A 10,304-nucleotide genomic window follows, 5' to 3' on the forward strand; every position below is an offset into this window, starting at 1 on the left:
TCGCGAAAAAGATTTTACAAAATATTTTGAATTACTATCTCACCTTCTTATGAATTATTAATTAAAAATCATGATAGTCGGCCCGTTGGTTCTTTGTCACTCCCAGAAGTGAATCAGATAAATCATAACCAACGAAAAAGAGATCATGACCCCAGTCGTGGTCATGGTCATGGGATACTCGGCTGGCACCGAGAAATGATCAGCAATATAAAAGACAGGGTAAAAAGGCAGAAGTTTTACTAAAGAAAAATTCAGAAAGTGTATGTCATAGATGTGGAGGTGTGGGGCACTGGTCGCGGACTTGCAGATCGTTAAAATGCTTGGTTCAACTATATCAGGCATCCTTGAAAAGGGTAGAAAATAATCTAGAGACTAATTTTATCTCTGAGGATAATATTGAGCCTATACATTAGGATGTAGCTGATTTCTTTAATTTTTCAGAAGAAAATATGAATATCGAATGTCACTACAATTTCTGGTAATTGAAAAATGATTGAAGACTCCGAAAGAGCTACTGTATTTCTGCCTAATGGGACAAAAATTATTATAGAAGATGCACTATTCTCTTTTAAATTCCCAAGAAATTTGTTAAATTTTAAAGATATTCGCAGAAATGGATATCATGTTGAGACACTATATGAAATGAATATTGTCACGACCCAACCCCGTAGGCCGCGACTGGTGCCCGAGTTGGGCACCCAAACGTACCCTTATCCCAAATTAGTCTATTTTTTTTGAATAAACAAATGTAGTGATTAGTAGAAATTGTTAAATATATCATAAAAGTAGATGTAGGCACGAGGGCTGATAGGCCGTCACAAAACACACAAAACCCAAACTATATATACAAAACCCACAACATAACTCTGTCTACAGACCTCTACAGATGATAGCATAGTCATATGACGGGACAGGGTCCCGTCGTACCCCTGACCAAAATATCCAAATATACAGAGATAAAGTCAGTACCAAAATACAAGCTCCGAACAAGAGAGCACTGTCAATAACACAGCAGATGTCCTAAACAGGTGGATCAGCAAATCGAACTTCGGTACCTGCGGGCATGTAACGCAGCCCCCCCGAAGAAAGGGGGTCAGTACGAAAATATACCGAATATGTAAAGCATGAATTGTAATAAATAAAATCATAATCTGAATAGTATGTGCAGAAAATAAAATAAATGTTCAGAATTTCAAAATATTTTTCATAATCCCAAATCATATATGCAAATACATATGCCGTATCCGACCCCATTTTATAGGACTCGGTGAACAAAACGTGGTCGCCCTCCTGTCATTGGCGCCACAGCACATCATAACACCAGAGTAGGGAATATCTCCGTAACAAATCATATCATATCAGATGGCCATATCAAATCATGTCATATTACAAACATATATGTACATGGCACAGCATAACTCCGTGGCATAACATTTACCACCCCATGTACATGTCATACCTGCCCCCTCACGTCGGGACACGGCGAACAATGCAGAGAAATACGCACGAAAACATATCCTGGCCTAGGCTCAGTGAAAGAATGGTTACAGTATGCACGAATAGAGTAGTGAGAAACTAAATGCAATTTAAATTACAAAATATTTATACAGACTCGATGGCATAATTTTGATAACAAATCATAAAAGGAAACTTGAATAATAATAATAGTACAAATACTTCCAAATATATTATGGAAATTTAACGGAATAATTGTTCATATAATATTAGGAAGCATTGCAAAAAGTTTCTTTCAAATTTTCCCTAACATAATCCAAACGGAATAGTGGGGCCCACCTCGGTCAAATGTGGTGGCGCATACAAATCACGTGTGTTACACCTTATAACATTATTTAGAAGAGTTTTAAGGTAGTCGGAATTTATTTGTGCAAAATCTAGAAGTTTAGACAATTTTTCCAAAACTATTCATAATTACCTAATTCAATTCTATTGAATAGAAAAGGGAAATTTTTGAGTGTCGATTTCGAAGAGTAGAGTGATCCCCGAGGTTCGTATCCAAACCTATTACACCTAAGACATGCCAAGAGAAGAAAAGGTAAAACTTTACATACCTTTTTGGCCTTCTACGGTTGTCCAAGTTCAATTTCCGTTTCCTCCAAAATCTACAATTGGTCACATTTACCAATTACTATTCATAAGACTTTAAGAATTCAATTTTTCCAATACTTGTCTACAAAAATTTCGGCAGCATCTCCCCTATATATATGACACCCCGAGATTACAACTCGGCCACAATATTAACAACCAAGCCAACAACAACACCAATTCCATCGATAATCAATTTAACACACCATAACATAAATTGGTGTAATTTTCTAATTAGTGCACCAATTTTCAATCAAACTTTGCATTTTCAAATAAATATGAATATCTCATATCCATAATTAATTTCAACTCATTCCAACATAAGTGAAAAATATTCCAAGTAAGCTATCCAATTTTTATCAATTTCATATTTCACTCAAAAATTCCATAAACACAACAAAAATATTATAATTCATTTTCTTCCTCCAACTTCATAATCAAATCCATTTCCTTCTTTCAACTTCACAACCAACAACAACACTCCATACTTTTAATAATTTACCTCCATATTCTTATAATATCATACTCAAATTATATAATTCCTACAAACTAGTTTAATACCAACTTACACCATATAAACTTCATTTATATCCCAAAAATCATAACAACAACTAACAAATTATACAAACTTATTTTTTTTTCAATTTCATCACCTAATCCATATTTCCAACTTCAATAAATTCATTCAACTTCCAATTCCAACATAAAATTTTTACCATAACTACTACTCCATAACTACTACTAAAATACTACACAAAAATTTAATTCATCTTGCCTCTAAAATCTTCATATACATGGATTTATACATATGTAAAACCCACCATACAAACTTCCATATTTCCATAAATTCTACACATCTCTACATACTACAACATCAACAAACTTCATAACACAAAGAAATTGGATTAATTCTTACCTTTTCCTTCCAACTTCTTCACTTTACCAAAGCTTCAAATCAACCAAACAAGCCTTCTATCTTCCAAAATAAATTTACCATGTTATAGAGGACCCTTGATTTAGTGGAAATACCAAGAAATTATAATTTTAGAGATGAAATTTCAAGGAGTGAATTTTTCCCCTCCTTGTCCGATTTCTCTTCTTTGTTTTCCTTTGATTTTCCTCTTCCTTCTTCTCTCAATTTTCTTGAAGATTCTAGGAGTTAGATGACTTAAAGGCTCCCATGTGAAATTACCATTTTGCCCCTCACCTTTTCTAATATTTCCAAGTTGAAATTCCAATTTTGTCCTTAACCTTTTATGGTATTTCCACATGTGAAATTCCAATTTTATCCTTAATCTTTTATGGTATTTCCACATGTGAAATTCCAATTTTATCCTTAATCTTTTATGGTATTTCCACATGTGAAATTTTGTCCTTAAATACATTTTTGCTATGACATGATCGAATAGGTTATCCTGGATCAATAATGATGAGACGAATTCTTGAAAATTCAAATGGACATCCATTAAAGAACCAGAAGATTCTTACAAATGATGAATTTTCATGTGCTGCTTGTTTTCAAGACAAATTAATTGCCAGACCATCGACCCTGAAGGTCGGCATCGAATCTCCTGGCTTTTTAGAGCGTATATATAGAGATATATATGGACCTATTCATCCACCTAGTGGATTGTTTAGATATTTTATGGTCCTAATAGATGCATTATCTAGATGGTCTCATGTGTGCTTGTTATCATCTCATAACCTGACATTTGCGAAGTTGTTAGTACAAATAATAAGATTGAGAGTGCAATTCCCAGATTATCCAATTAAGGCCATTCGCCTTGATAATGTTGGAGAATTTACATCCCAAGCTTTTAATAATTATTGCTTATTAATTGTGATAAAAATTGAACATCCTGTTGCTCATGTTCATACTCAAAATGGCCTTGCAGAGTCATTTATAAAGCGCCTACAATTGATAGCAAGACCTCCACTAATGAAAACGAAATTGTCAATTACTATTTGGGGTCATGCTATCTTACATGCAACAACGCTTATGCATCTCAGACAGACACATTATAATAAATACTCTCCGTCATAATTAGTATTTGGTCATGAGCTAAATATAGCCCAACTAAGAATTTTTGATTGTGCGGTATATGTGCCTGTAGCACCACTACAACATACAAAGATGGGCCCTCAATGAAGGTTGGGCATATATATTGGGTTTGACTCACCCTTCATAATTCGATACCTTGAACCGTTGACTGGAGACTTATTCACTGCTCGATTTGCAGATTATCGGTTTGATGAAATAATTTTCCCACCATTAGGGGGGATAAAAAGGAACCCGAACAAGAAATTGCGTGGAAAATTTTATTACTATCTCATTTTGATCCACGCACCCGCACATGTGAGCAGGAGGTCCAGAAGATCATTCACTTACAGAACATAGAAAATCAAATGCCAGATACATTTACTGATTTGAACGGCTAACTAAGTCACATATTCCTGCAGTGAATGTGCCTATCCGAATTGATGTCCCCAAAGGACCATCTCCTAGTATCATAGATTCTGAATCCCAAACACGCTAGAAGCATGATAGACCATTGGGTTCAAAGTATAAAAATCCTAGAAAGAGAAGCGTGATAAATAATAAAGATGATACTACACAAGAACCTCTTGAAGATGGTCAAGATTTGAGTAATCCTCATATTCCTGAAGAAATCATTGAACCCGAGATTCAAGTGAATGAAGAAATTTCATTAAGTTCTACCGGTGATGAGATAAATTTAGATCGATTGAAAATCATGGTTGATAATGTTTTTGCATATAATGTTGCACTTAACCTCATGCAAGATAGTGAAAGTTTTGAGCCTAAATCTGTCGAAGAATGTCGATGTAGATTTGATTGACCAGAATGAAAAAAGGCAATTCAATCAGAATTAGACTCACTTGCTAAACATGAGGTTTTGGGACCTGTAGTCCAAACCCCTGAAGGTGTGAAACCAGTTGGCTATAAATGGGTTTTTGTGCGAAAATAAAATGAGAGAAATGAAATTATAAGATACAAGACACGCCTTGTTGCACAAGGATTCTCTCAAAGACCCGGGGTCAACTATGAAAGAAACATATTCACTTGTTATGGATGAAATAATATTTCGATATCTCATCAGTGTAGCTGTACATAAAAATCTTGAAATACATCTAAGGGATGTAGTTACAGCTTACCTTTATGGTTCACTTGATAATGAAATTTACATGAAAATTCTGGAATTATTAAAATTGCCTAAAGCATATACTAAACCTCGGGAGATGTACTCAATAAAACTACAAAGATTATTATATGGTCTGAAATAATCAGGGCGCATATGGTATAATCTTCTTAGTTAGTACTTAATAAATTAAGGTTATATAAATGATGTCATTTGTCCATGTGTTTTTATTAAGAAAATGGAATCAGAGTTTGTTATACTCGCCGTTTATGTTGATGACATAAATCTCATTAGAACCCCTGAAGAGGTCCAAAAGGCGATTGCATATCTAAAAAAAGAATTTGAGATGAAAGACCTTGGAAAGACAAAACTTTGTCTAGGTCTGCAAATTGAACATTTAGCAGATGAGATCTTTGTCCACCAATCTGCCTACACTGAAAAATCTTTAAATGATTTTACATGGACAAAGTACATCAATTAAGTACTTCAATGGTTGTTCAATCACTTGAAGTGAAAAAAGATTCATTTCAACCTCCTGAAGAGGATGAAGAACTTCTTGGTCTTGAAGTATCATATCTAAGTGTAATTGGTGCACTTATGTATCTTGCTAACGCAACCAGACCTGATATAACATTTTCTGTTAATTTGCTGGCAAGGTATAGTTCATCTCCAACGCGAAGGAATTGGAACGGTATCAAACATATTTTGCGATACCTCAAGGGTACTATTGATATGTGTTTGTTTTATACTAACAAAGATTGTGCAGACCTTATTGGTTATGCAGATGCAGGTTATTTATCAGACCTACATAAAGCTCGATCTTAGACAGGCTATTTGTATACACACAGAGAAACTACTATATCATGGCGATATACAAAGCAATCTATTGTTGCTGCTTTTTCAAATCATGCTGAGATAATAACAATTCATGAAGCAAGTAGAGAATGTGTGTGGTTGAGATCGATGATATAGTTCATCAAAGAAAGATGTTGTATAGAAAATGATGTTAAAGTATCCACAATTATATTCGAAGACAATGTCGCGTGCATAACTAATAGAAAGATGGTTTCATAAAAGGAGACAGAACGAAACATATTTTACCAAAATTATTTTTTCACACATGATCTCCAGAAGAATGGTGATATTAATGTACAACAAGTTCGTTCATGTGGTAATCTTACAGATTTATTCACAAAAGCATTATCAATATCAACTTTTAAAAAATTAAGATATAAGGTTGGAATGTGTCGTCTCCAAAATATCAAATGAAGCTTTCATTAGGGGGAGTAAAATACGCGCCGCACTCTTTTTTCCTTAACCAAGGTTTTGTTACACTGGGTTTTTCTGGTAAGATTTTTAACGAGGCAGTACTCAAGGCGTATTACCAGATATGTGTACTCTTTTTTCTTAACTAGGCTTTTTTTACTGATTTTTTTTTCTACTAAGGTTTTAACGAGATACAATATCTATGGATGCTCAGAATAACTATGTATATTATTTCTTGTAAAGTATTTTTATGGAGACACATTTCACGTGGACATCCAAGGAGGAGTATTAAAAAATTAGTGAAATTTGGTTGTCCACTAATGAATTCTTTTATTCATGTGGGGCCCACTTAAAGTGGGCAACCCACTAGTTTTCTCTCTTTTTCTAGCCTATATATTTCCATCTCTTGGCATGGCAATGAAGATACACACGCAACAGAAAACAAAAAATACATACTTTCTCTAAATTCTCTCTCTCTATTTTTTAATCTTTTTGTTACTGTTTCTCCTTTTAATTGCTAAATTAGTTTATTTCTTAACAAATTATTTAATCTTTAATAATAATTTTCAAAAATATATTTTTATTTTTATCCTTCATTTTGATTTCCTATGTGATGAGTTCAAGAAATTTCAATTAATATATAGTCATTCTAAAGAGTAATTTGACTATAATTAATAAGGTTAAAAATGAAAAACAGTGTCTATTAATGTTTTAATATTTTTTTCTTAATTGGTATGAAACACTCCAACAATTCAATTATTTTGAAATGAAGGTAGTACTAAACTTTTAAAGCTGATCAAGAGTACTCATCATCCATAATTTACCCCCTAAATGACTTCTACTCCAAGTCTGGCCAAATCATCAATACCAATAAGTCCAAGGTCATCTTTTCATCCAATTGTAACGTTGGAAATGCTAACTAGATCTGTCAAAATGGGTTTGGCCTGTGAGGTCAGCCCAATTCAACCCTTGAATTAAGTGGGGTTGGGCTAAATTTTTTCAGTCCATTTAGGAACGAGGTTTTTTAGCCCAACCTCATTTGATCCGCCAACTTCATGGGCTCAACTCGCAAGACTCAGATGTCGGCTCGTGAGTCATGAATTTTAAAAATATCTAATATATATATATATATAGTAGTATTTTATTTTGTCAAATCTTCCGTAACTAGGCAAATGAAGTTATTATAACTATGAATCTTTGACCTTTTTTACTTTTGTGTTTATGCCTAATATCTCGTTTCTCCTTTCTTATCTAGTTTATAAAAAAATGATCATGTAATGTATGTTGTGATGATTAATCTTATGATTGTTGACTATTGTATCTTGCATGTTCTATTTTTTTATAAGTGCTACACTAAGGTGTGTGGAACTCATGAACATGCGAGTTTTTGATGTATTGGTGTTGTGTTGATCAATGTTCGATAGTCTTTCTAAGAGATCAATATGGTGCATCTTTTGATTGAAGGTCCAACCCGTTTCAACCGCAATCCGCTTAGGGCTAGATTAGGCTGCTATTTTATAGGACTTTTAGTTAAAAGAGTCAGTCCGTCCTAACCCATTTAACTCACTAGCCTTTTAGGATTAGATTGGGTTGGGTTGGGCTAGCCCATTTTGACAACCCTAATGCTAACACATGCTCTAATGTTTTGAATATAAAGCCCAGCAAATCCTTTAGTAAGTATCTTGGTTTCCCCATTTTCCACAAAAAGCCTACCAACAATGAATTCCAATTTATCATTGATAACTTGAACAACAAGCTTGCTGGTTGGAAAATCAAGTTCCTGAAAATGACTATCTTGGCCAAAGCTTTCCTTGGTAGCATTTCCACCCACATTATGCAATTCATTAAAATACCCACCAAAATCTATAACACCATTGACAAAATTCAAAGAGACTTCATTTTGGGATTCAACAGAGAAAAAAAGATTGCATTTAGTCGATTGGGACACTATTACCAACACTGAGGACAAGGGTAGATTAGGAATCCAAAAAAGAGAGATCAGGAATAGAACCTCCCATGCCAACTTAGCATGGATACTCTTTCACGCTCCCAACAGTCTATGGAGCAAAGTCCTCCTTACTAAGCATTTTAGAAATAATCTGAACGCACAAAAATGCCTTAATTCTAGGACCTGAAACTGTGCGTTGAATGGATAGAAGGACAGTGTAGGTAGGCATAGATAGTCTGTTCTTAATGGAAACAATGTCAACCTTATGCATGATAATTGGGTTTCCAACCATGATTCCATTAGAAACATCCATCATAGTCCCCTAAAAAAGGGGGGATAAGCTAAAAGTATGCAATATTTGGAAATATGGTAAAAGGGATATGTCTGACCTTTTATTCCAACATCCTGTCAGCTTGTATAGCAATATTGATTCTATCCACTTACACCCTGAGAATGTAACCAAATACAAACTTAAAGGGAACTTTACTACCAATAAAAATTTTACCATCAAAACAGCCTACAAGCTGATCCATGAATCCATCATTAATAACCATGCCGACAACATGGAATATTAAGATGGTCATCCCGAAAGATAAATAAAGTCAATTAATCTTTAAAAAATATACAAACAGTGCTTGAATCTGTCCAAGGCATAGAAGGGGGTTTGAAGTTTGATCCAACCACTAGACGTCTAGTTCCAGCTGGCTCTATTATTTAAGATTTTGATGCATAAAAAAGCATATTTTTTCATTCAAAGATATCTCTGTCAAAAATTCTACTTTTATTTTTCAGGATGTTGTGTTTTTACCCTCAACTGTAGGTAATAACAGAGAGAATTTTATGTTAAAATGAAAGAGGACTTTTATGTTGATGGGAACCAACTCAGCCAATTAAATTATATTAATGCTCCTTAATTTAATGGAGGGAATAAATTAAGTATTAAAGTGTCTGGATTTTGTTACGAATCCAAGTTGGCAGCATTAGATGCAGGGTCATTCGGACCTACAAGTCTAAATGCGATGCAATTGATTGATTTCAAAAATGCATCATTGTGATCTTTCCTTATAAAAGAAGGATGTAGGATGTGGGGGTTGAACAATGACACTTTGGACAATTTTGACTGTCATTTCAATTCTCGCTGCTCGTATTTCATGGTTGTTGAGGGTGATGTTAACAGTAAGATGAAAGGAAATAATGAACTGGATGATGATGGCGGGGTGATTGAATATAACCAAGTCAGTTCTTCAGCCATAACAGACTTATCCAATGGGTCTGAGTCGATAATAAATAGTAGTTTATCAAGCTTTCGCAATCGTGGTGTACTAAAACATTCTAAAATAGAGGTGAACTATGGTGATAGTGGGTCAACAATTACTGTAAAAGCCACTTATAAAGAAGATACCATTCGATTTAAGTTTGACCTTTCAGCATGATGCTTCCAATTCTATGAGGATGTTGCTAAGAGGTTTAAACTGTAGATTGAAATATTCCAACTCAAATATCTTGATGAGGAGGAGGAATAGGTGATGTTGGTAAATGTTGTAGATTTGCATGAATGTCTTGAGATACTGGATTTTTGTAGTGGTCGTACTGTCATATTTATTATTTACGATATACCATGTGCTTTGAATAGCTCAGGCAGTAGTAACTGCTCTTTGGATAGTGGAAAATTTACCATGAAAATAGCCTACAAGCTGATCCATGACTCTATCATTAATAACCACGATGAAACCAATAAGGATTTAAGGATATACCGACAACATGGGATATTTGGGTGGCTATCCCGAAAGATAAATAAAGCCAATCGGTCTTTAAAAAGATACAAATAG

General features: G+C 34.2%; 1 long non-coding RNA gene and 1 pseudogene across 1 annotated transcript; one reads left to right on the top strand and one right to left on the bottom strand.

Moving 5' to 3' along the window:
- Positions 1–820: 820 nt before the first annotated feature.
- LOC129892302 (uncharacterized) lies at positions 821–3,210 on the bottom strand. Its single transcript, XR_008767294.1, has 3 exons — positions 3,020–3,210; positions 2,070–2,120; positions 821–1,055 (listed from the first exon to the last, which is right to left on the bottom strand). It is a non-coding gene; the product is annotated as an uncharacterized LOC129892302 (long non-coding RNA).
- Positions 3,211–9,028: 5,818 nt separating this feature from the next.
- On the top strand, positions 9,029–10,304 carry LOC129892664 (protein NLP9-like; annotated as a pseudogene).

The sequence above is a fragment of the Solanum dulcamara genome, chromosome 6 (genome assembly GCF_947179165.1).
Source record: "Solanum dulcamara chromosome 6, daSolDulc1.2, whole genome shotgun sequence".
NCBI lineage: Eukaryota > Viridiplantae > Streptophyta > Magnoliopsida > Solanales > Solanaceae > Solanum > Solanum dulcamara.